The sequence below is a fragment of the Symphalangus syndactylus genome, chromosome 17 (assembly GCF_028878055.3).
Source record: "Symphalangus syndactylus isolate Jambi chromosome 17, NHGRI_mSymSyn1-v2.1_pri, whole genome shotgun sequence".
Lineage (NCBI taxonomy): Eukaryota > Metazoa > Chordata > Mammalia > Primates > Hylobatidae > Symphalangus > Symphalangus syndactylus.
Genome location: NC_072439.2, coordinates 63,469,297 through 63,487,260, shown reverse-complemented (window position 1 = coordinate 63,487,260; position 17,964 = coordinate 63,469,297). Strand labels below are relative to the sequence as shown.

The 17,964-nt window shown below is 38.5% G+C and overlaps 1 long non-coding RNA gene across 1 annotated transcript in view; it reads right to left on the bottom strand.

The window, feature by feature from the left end:
- Positions 1-15,234: 15,234 nt before the first annotated feature.
- LOC134732949 (uncharacterized) overlaps positions 15,235-17,964 on the bottom strand; it is a 33,699-nt gene continuing 30,969 nt past the window's right edge. The window contains exons 2-3 of the long non-coding RNA XR_010116488.1: positions 15,593-15,936; positions 15,235-15,449 (exon numbers count right to left, since the gene is read on the bottom strand). This is a non-coding gene — a long non-coding RNA (uncharacterized lncRNA). The remainder of the gene's footprint in view (positions 15,450-15,592; positions 15,937-17,964) is intronic.

Sequence of the window (17,964 nt, the reverse complement as noted above, 5' to 3'; positions counted from 1 at the left end):
AAGCACAGAATGGAGAACCAGAACTCAAGAAAGAAGAAATCAGACTCAGAGATGCCCCAAGGGTGTGTCCCTAGAGAGTCCACAAAAATCTTGGGAACAGCACTGGACTTTCCCACAGAGTGTGGAATAGAGGCTAAGTCAAACCTTTCTAGATCTTAGGGACAATGAATCCCTTCTGATACTTATGTTATACTGTTGTATGCTTGACTCATAGGAAGTTTGGTACAATAGGAGTTCCATTGCTATGAGCCTCAAGTGTCTGCTATGGTACCATTGGTAGACTGGGCTATTCTGAGCCAGCCCTTTTTTGTCACCATTGCACTATATCCATGGGCCTGGCATCTAACTACAGATCACAGTAAGGAAAGAGAACACAGAAGCTTGAGCCAACCGTTCCTTTATAAAAGTCAGTTTTGCAGTTGTATATAGATCTAACATTCAAAATGGCCTATGGTCACCTAACAGGAATTCCACGGCTGGTTAGCAGTGGCTGGATTGGGGCATTAAGGTTAGCCTGGTATTTTTTCATTGTCTTCAAATATTATTGTGGCATAGACAGGCATCGGAAGTTAAAGTAAACTAAAATTACAAATGCCATCCAAAGGTGGGGAAAGGGAGATAAAAAGAGTCTTAGGTCCTGATTTCTTATCTTCTATTGAGATACCTCCCTATTAATTCTTTGCCTGGAATCACAAGCATTTACTAGATTCGAAAGATGTGCTTACTTAAGGGAAGAAAAATAGAGGTAACCTAGGCATTCAGAAAGAATCATCTAAGTTTGTGTGTTTGTGCATCTTTGTGGTGAGTGTGTATATATTTAATTTGAAGAGTTTAGGAGTGTTAAGTTTTCCAAGCTACTATATTTATAGTCGTATTTTACTTTCTTCAACATTTTCTAATTTTATGTTAGACCCAATATCAACAAACACACAAAAATATTAATAATCATAATGGCAGAGCACATTTGCTTTAATTCTAATCAGCAAATCTTAGATTATATGACATGGTGACAATCCATTTTTAGCTCGTAAACAGTTGCAGTACAAGGTATTTGAGATGAAACAAGCCACAATAATATAATTGAAAAACAGGAAGAAAATTTGAAAAAAAAAATTATAAGTCTAAGTATTTGTATACCTGGTTTTTAAACTCCTGATATGTCCCCTAGAAGGTAACTCATTGGCTATGACTTTAAAACTCCTGGCATAGTGTGTGCTTGGCTACAATGGATTGCTGTCTGTCAAAAGCAGAAGGCTTGCATAGTGGAGAAAGGGTAAGAAAAGACTGCAGTCAGATGGAGCTAGCACTAAAGACCCACTCAAGGAAGATGGACTTAATCCTACAAGTCAGCAAGGACCACCTGCTATGGAGGAGCTTTTTTACAATGCAGGTTCTTGGGCACTACCCCAGATCTAATAAATCAGATCATCAGGGGCAGCGCCTGGGGATCTGTATTTTTCATGGCCCTCCAGGTGATTCTTACTCATGCTAGTATTTTAGAACCACTTCTTTAGGTGGCGATGGACTTTTGCAGGCTTGGGGCTTTTATTTGCTATTTTTTAATTTGTTTAAAGCAGAATGGTATAATAAAAACACAAATTTTAGTGTCTAGTGGTAGGCTGGGCACAAGGAGTCCTAGTAGGGCATTACTTTAATTGCCTAAGTAATGTGATGAGAATCTGAATGGTAATGGGAAAGTGTAAAAACGGTTTGGATTTACTGTAAAAATGTAAAAATGGAATGGATGTGGCTTAATGAACAGCTATTAAAAATATTTTAAATATATAATATATAATAAATAGACAAGAAGATTTAGTAAATTATTGGCTATGGAGAGAGAAAAGAAGAAATCAAAGTTAGAAAATGACTTTCAGCCTGAATCAATTGATCAACAATGGTACCATTAAAAGAAACTGAATTAAGATTCATTGCATTAAAGATCAGAGTAAAACAATATTCACTTGGCAATTATAAATATTCATTGAAACTTCAGAGAGGTTAAAATAAAATTATATATTCTAGATACTAGGCCCTTAGCAAATATATAATATGCAAATATTTTTCCCATTGTGGGTTGTATCTTATTTTTAAATTTTATTAATTTTATTTTATATTTTAGAGATGCAGTCTTGCTATTTTGTCCAGGGTGGGGTCTTGAACCCCTGGCCTCAAGCAATCCTGCCACCTAGTCCTCCCAAAGTGCTGGGATTATAGGTATCAGCCACAGTGCCCAGCCTCATCTTTCTTGTGGGTTGTTTTTTCTTTCAACTTTTATTTTAGATTCAGCGGGTACATGTGGAGGTTTATGTGGATAAATTGTGTGTTGCTGAGATTTGGTGTACAAATGGTCACATCACCCACATAGTGAGCACAGTCTCTGAAGGGTAGTTTTTCAACCCTGGCTCCCCCCACCTCCTACCCCCTTGAATAGTGCCCTGTGTCTATTGTTTCCATCTTTAAGTCCATGTGTACTCGATGTTTAGCTCCCACTTATAAGTGAGAACATGCGGTGTTCGGTTCTCTGTTATAGGATAAATTCATTTAGGATAATGGTCTGCAGCTGCATCCATATTGCTGCAAAACACATGATTTTGTTCCATGTAATGGTTGCATAGTATTCCATCGTGCATATGTACCATATTTTCTTTATCCAGTCCACCACTGATGAGCATCTAGGTTGATTCCACGTCTTTGCTATTGTGAATAGTGCTGCAGTGAACACACAAGTGCATGTGTCCTTTTGGTAGAACAATTTATACATCCAATAATGGGATTGTTGGGTCAAATGGTAGTTCTGTTTTCAGTTCTTTGAGAAATTTCCAAACAGCTCGCCACAGTGGCTGAACTATTTTACATTTCCACCAACAATGTGTAAGCATTCTCTTTTCTCCCCATCCTTGCCAGCACCTGTGTTGTTGTTGTTCTTGTTAACAACAGCCATTCTGACTGGTGTGAGGTGGTATCTCACTGTGGTTTTGATTTGCATTTCTCTAATGATTAGTGGTTTTGAGAATTTTTTCATGTACTTGTTGGCCACTTGTATGTCTTCTTTTGAGAAGTGTCTGTTCATGTCCTTTGCCTATTTTTAAAAGGTTTATTTGTTTTTGCTCCATGGACTGTTTCAGTTCTTTATAGACTCTGTATATTAGACTTTTGTTGGATGCATAGTTTGTGGACATTTTCTTCTATTCTGTGGGTTGTCTGTTTACTCTGTTGATAGTTTCTTTTGCTGTGCAGAATCTCCTTGGTTTAATTGGTCCCACTTGTCAATTTTTGTTTTTGTTACAAGGACTTAGTCATAGTTTTTTTCCCAAGGCTGATGTCCACAATGGTGATTAGTAGGTTTTCTTCTGGGCCTTTAATAGTTTAAGGCCTTACATTTAAATCTTTGGTCTATCTTGAGTTACTTTTTGTATACGGTGCAAGACCGGAGTCCAGTTTCATTTTGTGTATGGCCAATCGGCTATTCCAGCACCATTTATTGAATAGGGAGTCCTTTCCCCACTGCTTACTTTTTTCTTCTTTTATACTATCTCTAAGGGGTAGCGGCCACAGGGAAAAAGGGGGCAAGCCTCCACACACACCTGCACATGCATGCGCACCCCCCCCCATTGCTTATTTTTGTTGATTTTATCAAATATTAGATGGCTGTAGGTGTGTGACTTTATTTCTGGATAAATCCTGTTCCATTGGTCTATGTGTCTGTTTTTGTACCAGTTCCATGCTATTTTGGTTACTGTAGTCTTATAGTACAGTTTGAAGTCAAGTAAGGTGATGCTTCTGGTTTTGTTCTTTTTGCTTAGGATTACTTTGGCTACTCAGGCTCTTCTTTCATTCCATATGAATTTGAATTTTAGTTTTTTCTAAATTTGTAAAAAACGACTTTGGTAGTTTGATAGGATAGCACTGAATCTGTAGATTGTTTGGGGTGGTATAGCCATTTTAACAACACTGACTCTTTTGATTCATGAGCATGGGATGTTCTTCCGTTTGCTTGTATCATCTATGATTTCTTTCAGCTGTGTTTTGCAGTTCTGCTTGTACATATGTTTCACTTCTTAGGTTAGATATATTCTTAGGTATTTTATTTTGTGTGTGTGGCTTTTGTAAATGAGATTGCATTATTTATTTGTCTGTTGGCTTGAATATTATTGGTGTAAGGAATGCTACTGACTTTTGTTCAATGATTTTGTATGTTAAAACTTTGCTGAAGTTGTTTATCAGCTCTAGGAATCTTTTGGTGGAGTCTTTAGGGTTTTCTAGGTATAGAATCATATCATCAACAAAGAGAGATAATTTAACTTCTTTTCCTATTTGGATGCTTTTTCTTTTTATCTCTTGCCTGATTGCTCTGGCTAAGATTTCCAGCACTACATTGAATAGGGATGGTGAGAGTGGGCATCTTTGTCTTGTTCCAGTTCATGAGGGGAATGCTTCTAGCTTTTGCCCATTCAGTATGATGCTAGCTGTGGGTTTGTCATAGATGACTCTTATTATTTTAAGGTATGTTCCTTTGATGCCTAGTTTCTTGAGGGTTTTCATCATGAAGGGATGTTGGATTTTATCAAAAGCTTTGTCTGCATCTTTTGTTTTTAATTATGTTTATGTGGTAACACATTTATTGATTTATGTATGTTGAACCATCCCTGCATCCCAGGAATAAAGTCTACTTGATTATGGTGAATTAACTTTTTGATGTGCTTCTGGATTCAGTTTGCTAGTATTTTGTTGAGGATGTTTGCATCTATATTCATCAAGGATATTGGCCGGCAGTTTTCTTTCTTTTTTCTTCTCTCTCTCTGTGTGCGTGTGTGTGTGTGTGTGTGTTTGCCAGATTTTGATATCAGAATGACGCTGGCATCATAGAATTAGTTCGGGAGGGGTCGCTTCTCAATTTTTTATAATAGATTCAGTAGCATTGGTATACGCTCTTTTTTTACATTTTGTATAATTTGGCTGTGAATCAATCTGGTCCAGGGCTCTTTTTGGTTAGTAGGTTTTTTGTTACTGATTCAATTTCAGAACTCAGTATTAGTCTGTTCAGGGTTTTTATTTCTTCCTGACTCAATCTTGGAAGGTTGTGTGTTTCCAGGAATGTATCCATTCTTTCCACTAGATTTTCTAGTGTTTGTGCATATACGTGTTCATATAGTCCCTGAGGATCTTTCGTATTTCTGTGGGATTAGTTTTAAGTCACATTTGCCACTTCTGTTTGCATTTATTTGGTTCTTCTCTTTTTTCCTTGTTCATCTAGTTAGCAGTCTATAGATCTTGTTTATCTTTTCAAAGAACCAGCTTTTTGTTTCATTGATCCTTTGTATGGATTTGGGGTCTCAATTTCATTCAGTTCTGCTCTAATTTCAGTTATTTCTTTTCTTCCTTTAGCTTTGGGTTTTGTTTGTTCTTGTTTTTCTAGTTCCTCTAAATGCAATATTAGATTGCTAATTTGAGATCTTTCCAACTTCCTGAGGTAAGCATTTGGTGCTATAAACTTTCCTCTTAACACTGCTTTAGCTGCATCCCAGAGATTCTGGTATGTTGTGCCTCTGTTTTCATTTATTTCAAAGAAATTATTAATGTCTGCCTAATTTCATTATTTACTCAAAAGTAATTCAGAAGCAAGTTGTTTAATCTCCAGGTAATTGTGTGGTTTTGAGAGCTCTTCTTGGTATTGATCCTCACTTTCTTAATAGTATCTTTTAAAGACAAAGCTTTTCATTTTGCTGAAGTCTAATTTGTTTTTTGGTTGCTTGTATTTAGGTATCTAAAAAATCCATGGCTTAATCCAAGGTCACAAAGATTTACAGATATGTTTTCTTTTAAGAGACACAGTTTTAGCACTTCCATTTTGGTTTTTGATCCATTTTGAGTTCATTTTTCTATATACTATAAGGTAGGGGTCCAATTTTCTTCTTATAGAAAGAAAAATTAAATTATGGATATGAGAAACATCCACAGGAAATTGATAGTCGCAGCAATGAGAATGAGTGAGTTCTTCGAAGGAACAACTGTAACGAAGACAAATGAACTGAGTCTTGAGAGTCACACATATTAATATGGAAGTGGAAGAAGAGACATTAGGGAAGAAATCAGAATAGAAATGTCTTTGAAGACAAAATGTCACATTTTAAGGAAAAATATTATCCATAATTGGTGAAAATGAGATTACCTTATGCTCTCTACCTGCTCCTCAGTTGTTCTTTGCTAATTTTGAAAGGAAATAGCCCCACCTGAAAGGAATCCAGGGGTTCAGAGAGGAATATAAGCTGGAAGTACTACTCTCAGAAGGCCAATAACTCCTCAAGACTAATACCATGCTATACAAAAGAGAAGGCTGCATTTCATCCATTTCTTAATTTGTAGTGTGTATTTTTTCCCTAGTAGGGTTTTAAACCTTTAATTTCCTGCTACTCTTCCAGCTTCAGGCTCTATCCTCCGACGTTTCAAGCCAGGACGCATCTCATAGAAATAAACTCGTGTTCACAATGCAGCTCTGTCTTTGAAGGGTCTGTTCCTCTGTGATCTCTGTCTGCTTTTTCACTGGGTCCCTGAGGTCTCCTCTGTGCGTACAGAGTTTAATGATGAGAAGAGGTGTGGGCAGCGTGTATGCTCAGATTTCTGAGTCTCATCCTTTCTACAGTTCATTCTCTGCCAGAGTCTCCCTCTTAAATTTCCAACAGGTTTTTAAGCCATGAACACTGTTTAGTGTGGTAAAGCTACATTTTCTCCTACCTACAGGGATTAGGGAGCACTATCAGGTTAACAGTCCACAAACTTGCAATTCTTACCACTTTCAGTTGCAGTTTCTCAGGAGTAAACTTACCTTGTTTCTGTTTGTTTTTGGATACTTTCCCATTCCTCTACATAGTTGGCATTGGTTTTTTTTTAATATTTTGTTCACATTTTATCAGTGTTATCTGTGGGAAGTTTCATATGATCACTTCACTCTGCTATAATTACATCTTTCTCTCAGTTTGGGAGTAGGATGTTTGGGGCTCTTTGTGGGCACACGTGAAGAAATGGATAGTGGATAAATAAAAATATCACTTCCCTAAAGAGCTGCAGGAGGAAACATTGTCAACACAGGAAACCTTTCTTGAATTAATATTAAATGCTTCTTTTTATATACAGTGGCCAGATTATTATTCTGACACTCTCCTTTTTCTCTATTTTACCAAAAATCTATCATACTAGCTGGGTGCTTGTCAGAACTCACTAGAAGTGAGGGAAAGGGAATCTTTGGGATAAATGCCCTCCTGCCGAACAAGGATACAGGCGGAAAAAAAAAAAAAAAAAAGCTACACATAGAAAAAATAACAATAATCACAGCATAGGTTTTCCTTGAAATTAAGTCTCAAGAGCTGAAAAGCATCTAAGACATAGTTTTATGGATGCTGGCAAAAAAAAAAAAAAAAAAAAACTCGGGAGTCAGAGAAGAAGGACTTTATTACTCAAGGCACAGCAGATAGCATGAGCCTCGTGTTCACCTCAGTTCCCTTTCCCATCTCCGAATGCACACAAGTTCTACAGGGATATGTCCAGTGGCCAGCACAGATGCTACCCACACTATGATTTTGTATCCCAACTGGTGATCACTGATCTTAGGAAGCCCTCAGTCTTATAAAAGCGCTGCTAGCAAACTTGCCCAACCTTTGTTCCAGAAGAAGACAATATCCTTTTATTCCAGACAGCAAACAAATCTGTCCTTGTCAGAGATAGATACTATCACATCTTCCAAAACTATTTACCATACAAACATCCTTGGAAAAATAGCTGGGAACAAAAACTGATACAAAACATGCAGAAACAGAAGAAACCCATGAAGAATTGTTTCCCAACAAAGTCGTCCACTAAATTTTTGAACCAGAAGTAGGGAAAGTATCAGGAAACCAGTACCTGTAACCAAAGAAAGGCTTTTCTCCACCTGTGAAACTTGCTCTGGTGCTCAGTGAGTGGCTCCCCTCCCATGCAGCCAAACCAAGAGATCAATACTAATAATAATCACTGGGGTAGCAGACATGAAAACAGAATACCTTCTCTTTCAGTGCAATTACCACACAGTGCACCAACTTTAAAAAAATTATTAGCAAATAATCAAGAAGGAAGAGCAATTGTTAAAATGTTTGAACATAAATGAGATTTCTTTTGTTTATTAACTCATTCAGAAAGGAACTACAACCCGTCAGAATGACTTTAGAATCTCTCTAACAATTTTGTATTAGGGTTGGGTTTCTTGAAACCACTGAGACAAAGGTAACTTTTTGAGAATTTGCTGCTAATGTTTATAAGGCAAATATATAAATATACCACATTTATATTTGATCATCAATTACCAAAAAAAACATTTTAGCACTTTCCAATTGCCAAACACTGTGCCAGGTACCGAAGACAAAACGTAACTAAGATAGACAAAATCCTTGCCCTCATGAAAATGATATTTCAGTGGGATAAGCCAACAGGAAGCAAGAAAAGGAATACATAAATACAATAATTACAGGTTTTGAGATATTCTGGAAAGGAGATAAACAGAGACCTCAACAGAGGCAAAGGTTTAAGCAGATAAAGAGGTCAAGATTCACTCTCTGAAGTTACAACATTAAAATCCTCATAATGGATAAAAAGGAACCAGTTCTGCAAAAAGCTGGAGTAGGAGTGTTTCCAACAGAGTAAATGGCCTGAGCAAGACTTTAGGGCAGGAAAGTTCTAGGAACTGACAGAAGGCCTACATGACTGCAGCCTGGTGTGTAAGAAGAGATTGATGTTACATTTAAATCAAAATGCACTTGACGCCATTTCCTTTAAAGAATCATTTGTTTCCATTTAGAAAATACTAACAGATCTTGATCATGAGTAGCAGATGAAATTTCGATATATCTAAAATTTCCAGGAAAACTATGGTTGTGCATGCTCATAGCTTCTCTTCTGCATGGCCTCTTTGCTCTTCCTCCCTTACTGAAGCAACTCAGGAGTTTGTGCCACCTTCTCCCCGTTTATATTTTACCGGGACTGCCAGAAAGTCTGTGTTAGTGTCATCTGGCAGAGTCCATTGAGGCTACTCCTCCAGCACCGTGGGAGGGTCTGACACTGCCTGCTTTGGTTTTGGGGAGGACTCTTTCTGCCTTTTGTCACTATCCCCATCCGCTGCCACAAAACTGGCACAACCCCGAGAGACTGAAGTTGTCTCTGCCCTGGAGACTGGGACGAGTTGGGACAGAAAAGGCTCCCTTTCTCTTTGCCACTCTGTGGTGACCCAAGACTAGCTCAACAGGCAGTGCAGGCATGTTCAGGCACTTTTCAGAAAGGAATCGCAACATGCGAGGCTCTACCTGGCGTAGATAACATCTTCAAGCCTCTTTATTCCAGATATATTCCTTCCCACAGGAAGAATTCTCACCCTACAAATTATTTCCCCATCTCCTCTTACAATGTTCCAAGTCAGGGTTGCAGGGTCTTGAATATCTTCTACCTCAACCCAAGACACGGTGATGTACCTCACCTCCCAAGATCTTAGCAGAGCATCAGTTTCAACCCACAAGTAATGGAGTATCCAGCTTCTAATTCAAAGTATCCTTGTAACAGTCTCACCAATGAGAGTTCCTTTAGTAGTTGACCTATAAAATAGCAAGCCCACTAATCTTCTGGCAAGACTGCATAAGGTACATAAGATGCCCCAAGACTTTGCTCAGTCCATATCTACATAACCCCTAGTGCTGCCTCATCTTCAGTATCCCTGGACACTCATGAGTCCCCGTTAAAAAATGTAGGCTTTGGACTGACAAGGACAAGTTGGAACTGTGGTGAAACAATCTTCTTACAATGTTCCAAAAGGCCACAGATTGGAAACAGAAAAGGCATGCTTAATAAAACCCTCCTCAACATCCTCTTCTGGGTACATGATTCACGTATATTCGAAAAAGAAGATGGCACATGCCCGTGGCGGGAGATACCACATGACTTTAGCATTCTGTCTTTTTGGAGAAACCACTTACAATTCTAGAAAAAATATTTCCTAAATATATGCCACTCAATACATTTGTAGAATAAATTTGGAAATAAACACAATTAATAATGTGATAATCCTAAGCAACAGAAAACAAAAACGGAATGACGGATACTTCTTTGATAACTCGGTCTTGCCTTCTAACCTGCAGAGGCTGAAACCTCTCATTAAAAAGAAGTTAGATATAACTATTTTGGCCTAGAAGGGTTTTTTGAGTTAGTTTACCAAAAATCTGTGTTCATATGGACTGAATGTTTGTGTTCCCCCAAAATTCATGTGTTGAAACTTGGGCCCACGGTGTAATGGTATTTAGAAGTGGGGCCGGCCAGGCACGGTGGATCACGTCTGTAATCCCAGCACTCTGGGAGGCTGAGGTGGATGGATCACCTGAGGTCAGGAGTTCAAGACCACCCTGGCCAACATGGTGAAACCCCGTCTCTACTAAAAATACAAAAATTAGCTGGGCATGGTGGCGGGCGCCTGTAATCCCAGCTACTTGGTAGGCTGAGATAGGAGAAATGCTTGAACCTGGGAGGCAGAGGTTGCAGTGAGCCGAGATCGCACCACTGCACTCCAGCCTAGGCAACAGAGCGAGACTCTGCCTCAAAACAAACAAACAAAAAAAAAAAGTGGGACCACTGGGAGGTAACTAGGTTTAGATGAGGTCATGAGAGTGTAGCTCCCATGAAGGAATTAGTGTCCTTATAAGAAGAGTAAAAACTAGAGCACTCTCTCCCCAAACTACCCCCACCACCTCCTACCCCACCACCAGCAATGTGAGGACATGGCAAAAAAGCAGCCATCTGCCAACCAGAAAGTGGGCCTTCACAGACACTGAGTCTGCCAGCACCGTGGTCTTGGACTTCATAACTTGCAGAACTGGGTGAAATAAATGTTTGATTTTAAGACACCCAGTCTGTAATATTTTCTTATGGCAGCCTGAACTAACCAAGACAAGGTTCAAGGCTGCTGAGCCTAGCTTTCATCATCAGAAACAGGACATTTAAAAACAGCCCATAGAGTTGATTTAATAATTTTTAACCCAGTTGTTATTTGTATTGAAAAATTTAATAACAGTAACCTGCTTTAGTTAAAAAAACAAAAAACTGGGAAATGATTTAAGCAGTGAATGACAACGAGCTAAAAAAGAAAAGGATCTTAATGCTAGTTTTCTCCTGATGTCTTTGTGTTTGTTTTAAGGCACAGTAGGGTTTGGTGGTATTTCTAAAACACAAGCAAATTGATTGACCAAGGCAATGCCTTCTGTGGACTCAATCAGCTGAATCATTAGAAAACAGATTTCTTCTGTTCTAGGTCATGTTTCTGTAAAATGGCATCCAGTTTGTGATGGTAAATTGTTTTAAAAGGATTGGTTCTTGGGGACCAATAATGCATGAATTCTGCTTTTGAAGATTAATACTGTTTTCCACTCCATGTATCTCACTGTGGAAAATGGTGGTGGTGGGGGATGTTGCACAGGCTGGGAACACTGGTAAAACCCGGCCGTCTGTGCCTGGATCGGTTTCAGAGCTCTTTTATACAAAGAGTCTGGATGAACAGAGGAGGTTTGTTTAAAATGCTTTGTCATGCTGTAAGACCAATAACTATTTGGGCAGTGCCGCAGATAGGAACGGGGTTACAGGCCTCTAGGCAGCTCATCAGAGAACTTATATGAGTAAATTGGAAATCACACACCTGAAAGAAACAGGGCAATAAGTGTTATTGTAAAAGTGATTTAAAGAAACTCTCTATTCCCCAACGAGAAGACTTTTAATGGCTTCTCATAGTTATTCACATATGCTGTTGTATAACAAAAATAAAGAAAAAAAAATGCTCCTTTGGGAGGCCTAGGCGGGTGGATCACCTGGGGTCAGGAGTTCGAGCCCAGCCTGGCCAACATGGTGAGACCCTGTATCTACTAAACATACAAAAAATTAGCCGGGCATGGTGGCACGCGCCTATAGTCCCAGCTACTTGGGAGGCTGAGGCAAGAGAATCGCTTGAACCCAGGAGGCGGAGGTTGCAATGAGCCGAGATCCCGCCACTGCACTCCAACCTGGGAGACAGAGTAAGACTCTGTCTCAAAAAAAAAAAAAGTGCTCAGAGGTCATGCATGTCTTTAGAGCAAAAATACAAATCTCTCAAATTACATGAGAGAAGACTGTGAGAGAATATACCACTCTTATGGGGTGTTAGATACAACAATTCTGCTAGACTTTATTTACATGGGACAAAATTTTAAATGAAACATCTATATGTCTTATTTTTTTGTCTTACTAACTTCCCATGAATAAGGGGAAAGAGCCAATATATTACAAAATTTAATTGGAATGCATAAGAGAAGATAAAAGCAAATAAGATTTCATTTGATATTTAAAATAACAAGGTTTTGCATTTAAATAAAAATCTACCTTAAAACACGGCATATGTTCAAGTTAGAAGAGAAACAAGTTTTCTCTTACTTTGTAGAGAGGACAGATGTGCCCAGAAGAACTATTTATTCCACTCTACGAAACATTCACTAAGTATCATAACTTACATATCATTTTCTTATGGCCAAATGTCATATATTGAGTGGGTTAAATGATAAATTCTAGCATTATGGAACAATCTATGGGAAGCTATAGAGTTTAAAATTGCTATTTAAAAAAACCACAAAACTTAGTAGAAATTCCAGATAACTTGAAGACTCTGTTCAACAAGTGAATGAAAAAGAAAATAATATTTCCTACCCAGGAAAATCTACTTGACCTGATAAATTGACTTCAGGTTGCAAAATCACCAGATGTCACCAAGGCTATCCTACAGTAAAACTTTCCTTCCATTCTTAAAATGATAAAAAATAGGCTAAAGGATTTTTGCCATGTTCTTTAGAGTCTCATAGCAATACATCAATTTCATTAGGAGAACTATCATTTACTACAAACACAGACTACCAATGTCCGCTACACACACACACACACACAATCAATAAGCCCCTTTTTTGAGGTTCTAAAGACTGCACCACCATTCAACCTGTCCCCAATGCCAGCTTTGCCACTCTGCATTTTATCTAAAATGGATAAATTCAGTCTGGGAATGGTGGCTCATGTCTGTAATCCTAGCACTGTGGGAGGCTGAGGTGGAAGGATCATTTGAGCCCAGGAGTTTGAGGCTGCAGTGAGCTATGACTGCACTGCTAGGCTCCAGCCTGGGCAACAGAGTGAGAGCCTATCTCTAAAAACAATTCAAATCCTGCATACTCAAAAGAAAGGTTGGAGAAACATCTCAAAATTACAGTTGATGAATTTACAGTTTAGCAATTCTTAATTTGACAGTGTCCATCAAACTTGGGCCCCAATCTTGAGCTCATTACTTAATACCTGTGCAGCCCTGGGATTTTCCCTTATTTCTCTGAGTCTCAGTGTCCTCACCTGTAACATGGAGAGAATTGTCTCAACCTTGTGCATTATCCGTAAGAAGGAAAGATAATCCAGTTAAAGCACCAAGCACCAGGGCTGGCACCTGTGGTCCGTGCTCAGTCAATCACACCTGTTAGGGTTCTTGATGATTTGGGAACCAGAGCTTCTCGATTTTGCTATTCACACACAGAATGCTCTTTTACCATTAAAAAAGATGTTAAAGTTGTAAAAGGAGGAGATAATTTGGCCACCCTGTCATGGTCTGCCTTCTCTTTTCCAATTTTATTCTGCTTCTTGATTCTAATTGGACTAGAATGTGTAGTTGTTTGTTAGGGCAGCTGCAACAAAGTACCACAAATGAAGCAGCTTCGCCAACAGAAACTTATTGTCTCACAGTTTTGGAGCCCAGAAGCCAGAAATCCAGTGTTAGCAGGGGTCCTTTCTTCTGATGGCTGTGAGGAAGAATCTGTGCCACTACCCTCTCCTAGCATGTGGTAGTTTGCTGCCAATCTTCAGCATTCCTTGTCTGGTAGAACCATCACTCTGGTCTCTGCCTTCATCTTCACATGGAGTTCTCCCTGTGTATGTGGCTGTGTAAATATTTCCCCTTTCTACAAGGACATGCTCATATTGGATTATAGCCCACCTTACTCCAGTGTGACCTCATCTGTACTTACATCTGTAATGACCTTATTTCCAAATAAGGTCACATTCTAAAGTACTGGGGATTAGGACTTTAACATATGAGAATACATTTCAACGCATAACAAAATGCTATAAGACTCTCATTATTTCCATGAACTTTCTGGACTGTAAACTCTAAAGGAAACAAGCAGGACCTAATTATAACTCTGGTTGTCAGCCTCTTTACCTTGCAAGCAGTCTGCACTGGAGCATGAATATGTAGCACTAAGTATATAGGGAAAAGAATCTGACCTCCTACCAAACAGCAAATCTTGTTCTAGAATTTTATCTGATTGTTTTTAAAGTAGAAACACCACAATTAATGTCTTGCACTGTTTACTTTCATCTATTGCAAATAACAGTTCAACTAAAACCACTTCACTGACAAGACGGGAGAAACCCTATCAAAGGAAATAAAAAACATGGCACAGCTTGATCAAAAACCTAAGGATGAGCTTCAGCTGAATACATGAATAGCTGATGTTGCTCAAAACGTGGGAGCCAGCTCTGAGGCTTGGAACAATTTTTATTACGAAAAAATTTTCTTTGGGTAGATTTTTTTTAATTTGGTTTCCTTTTTCTGTTGTTTGAAGAATGATCCATATGCAGATTTTTTTTTTTAAGGCAGAAGGCTGGATGCACAAAAGGTTTGCAGTGAAAAGAAAGTACACCTCTCTCTGTGCCTCCCAGTAACCCAGTCCCACTCCCTGGAGGCGATGCCTACCTACCGCCAATTCCTTTAGTCTCTGCATTTAAAAACACAGATAGATTCACACAAAAGACAGCAAGTGGACTACCCTGCGCCTGGGTTTTTTCTCTTTACCTTGTATCTTGAAGGTTCTGCCAGATCAGTAGCTGTTTCACTTACCATAACAGCTGCACTCATTGTGTTCCAGAGTCGTGAGTCTTCTCGGGTAGGAATTGTTTGTTTTGTTTTTTGTTTTTGTTTTTGTTTTGAGACAGAGTCTCACCCAGTCACCCAGGCTGGAGTGCAGTAGCATGATCTCGGCTCACTGCAAACTCCGCCTCCTGGGTTCAAGCAATTCTCATTCCTCCCCTCCCAAGTAGATGGGATTACCGGCACCTGCCACCACGCTGGGCTAATTTTTGTATTTTTCATAGAGACAGGGTCTTACCATGTTGGCCAGGCTGGTCTCAAACTCTTGACCTCAAGTGATCCACTGGGTAGGAATTTTATGTATAAAGGAGCAGTGTTCTCACAGTCCTATAATGCGCCACCTCCCTGCCCCAGCTCCATACCACTTCACCACTGCCAAGGAACTGGAAGGCAGGGCTCATGCCTACAATACAATATCAAATGGAACGACAGACAGACTTGTACTGGAGAAGTTCTGTTTGGTCACCTGTAGTTTAAAAAGAAAAAAAAAAAAAGCCGGTTCAGGAATCATTGCTCCTCTACCAAGCTTCCCTCCCCTCCCCTCCCCTCCCCTCTCCTCCCCTCCCCTCCCTTCCCCTCCCCTCTCCTCCCCTCTTACCCTCCCCTCACCTCCCCTTCTTATTTTTTTCTGTTTGAGATGGAGTTTTCCTGTTGTTGCCCAGGCTGGAGTGCAGTGGCATGATCTGGGCTCTCTGCAGCCTCTGCCTCCAGGGTTCAAGCAATTCTCCTGCCTCAGCCTCCCGAGTAGCTGGGATTACAGGTGTCCACCACCATGCCCAGCTAATTTTTTGTATTTTTAGTAGTGACGAGGGTTTCACCATGTTGGCCAGGCTGGTCTCGAACTCCTGACCTCAGGTGATCCACCCATCTCGGCATCCCAAAGTGCTGAGATTACAGGCATGAGCCACCGCGTCCGACCCAAGCCCTTCTTACTTCCTTTGCTCCTTTCACTCCTAAAAGGTGAAAGAAGTGTAAATTTTTTTCTAAAAATAATAAAAAAAATTGTAAGAGTTTCTTTGTATATTTAAAGTGGCCTAGTTGCCTTTGCTAATGCTCTAATTTTTAAAATTATTTCATTTTAATTTATTCTATTTTATTTCACTCTGTCTTACTCTAGAAAAGACTTACAAAGGCCCTAGTGTCTTGTAAAAGTCCTCAATAGCACAGATTTTTCTATTTGCTTGGAACTTTACAGATTTTTTTAAACTGCTTTTAAATATTAAGAAGGTCTTTCTGCAGAGAGTAACAATGTGGAGTATTAAGTAATTATTGTTCTAGTCCTCTAAAATGCTTTTTCAAATTGTACCTATTCAGTTCAGTTGATTAATTAAAAGTTAACAATCTCCTGTGTCAAATCTTCTAATCGATAGAAAATTAATCATTCCTTTTTATATTATATTTATCATGCTTTTTATTACAAAAGTAATACATTCATTGTAAATTTATCTAAAAATAAAGACAAGCACATTGCATTTAGTTACCCAAACTGGCATTGGCATTTGTCATGGATACTCCCAAACGTTTTCTCATGCACGTCATATGTTTACATTTCAATAAACTCAGGATCATATCACACGTACTAAATGGCAAACTGCTTTTTCTACCTCATGATGTATAAAGAACATTTCTACATCATTAATTCTACAGCACGATTGTTAATAACTACATTAACTCTATCATAGAACTGGAGTGTGATTTATTTCAAATGCCCCACTGTTGAATATTTAGGTGGTTTATAGTGATTAAGCATTCAAAACAATATTGGAATACACATACACATAACTTTCTTGCACATTTTGCCAAATTATTCTCCGAAATAATTTAAACGTTTGTTCTTAACATTTGAGAAAATGAATCCCTTTGAGAATCTGATGGATTTTGCATCTCTTCTCAGAAAAGGGCAAATATGTTCAAATTTTTATACATCTTCGGAGCCTTCCAATCAAAACAACCCCAGATTGAGAACGCAGTAGCATTTTGTGTCCCTACAAACCACATGAACGCCCTTTTGCTCACACTATCACTTTGTTTTCAAACTTTCTGCTGATTTGAGAGATGAAACAGTACATCAGTCTTTTCTTACTTTGTATTTTTGTATTGCTAACGAAATTTGAACACTTTTTCCGGAAGTTGATTGATCATGTATTTTTTGTACACTGCTTATTCAAGCCTTTTTATCTAATATAATTCAGATTTTAAATGTTAAATTAAAAAATTTAACACAACACTGTAAGATCACATAATAAAATGGAAACATTCAATTCCTGGGCATTCTCTGAGCTAAAGGAATGGAGTCTTTAATAAATGATCCAATCTTTAATAAATGATCCAATCTGTCATGTCTCAATGTTTCCACCAGAGGGCAATAGTAGCCCATCTATTATTTCTCTGGCTTCCACTCTCAAGATTTCAATTTACTTTCACTAGAAGAATCTTCCTGAAACATACTTGCAAAGATGATAAAGTTAAATACTTCATTATGCATGTAACACATTATTATATAAAAGTTACATTGTTATAAATTTTCTATTTAATTTCTTTCAACACATGAAAATGTACAAATGGAATTTCAATAATTATAATCATAATCAGTACTTCAAATGAAAACCATGCCTTTATTAGCATTCTTTATTATATCCATTTACTTAAATTATCATTATTTCTAGAATGATGTTCACAGTATGATTTATAATAGAATCTTCATAAACCATTAGCATAAACAGGAAGAGCAATTGACTCTTGAAAAGCCATTCTTTAAAGGCAACCAGATTAATTCCTGACTCTAATTATTTTGCGCCTTTGGCTGACCACATAACAAGATAAAACCTAATTTCTTCTTCCCATTCAATAAAGATATGCAGGGTATCCTTCTGAGTGCTAAGGATATTGTTGTGAAGAAAACAGAAATCCTTGACCTCAGGAAGTTTACAGGTTACAGGATTGGGACATGAAGGAGAGACAAATCCACGCATCCTATATAC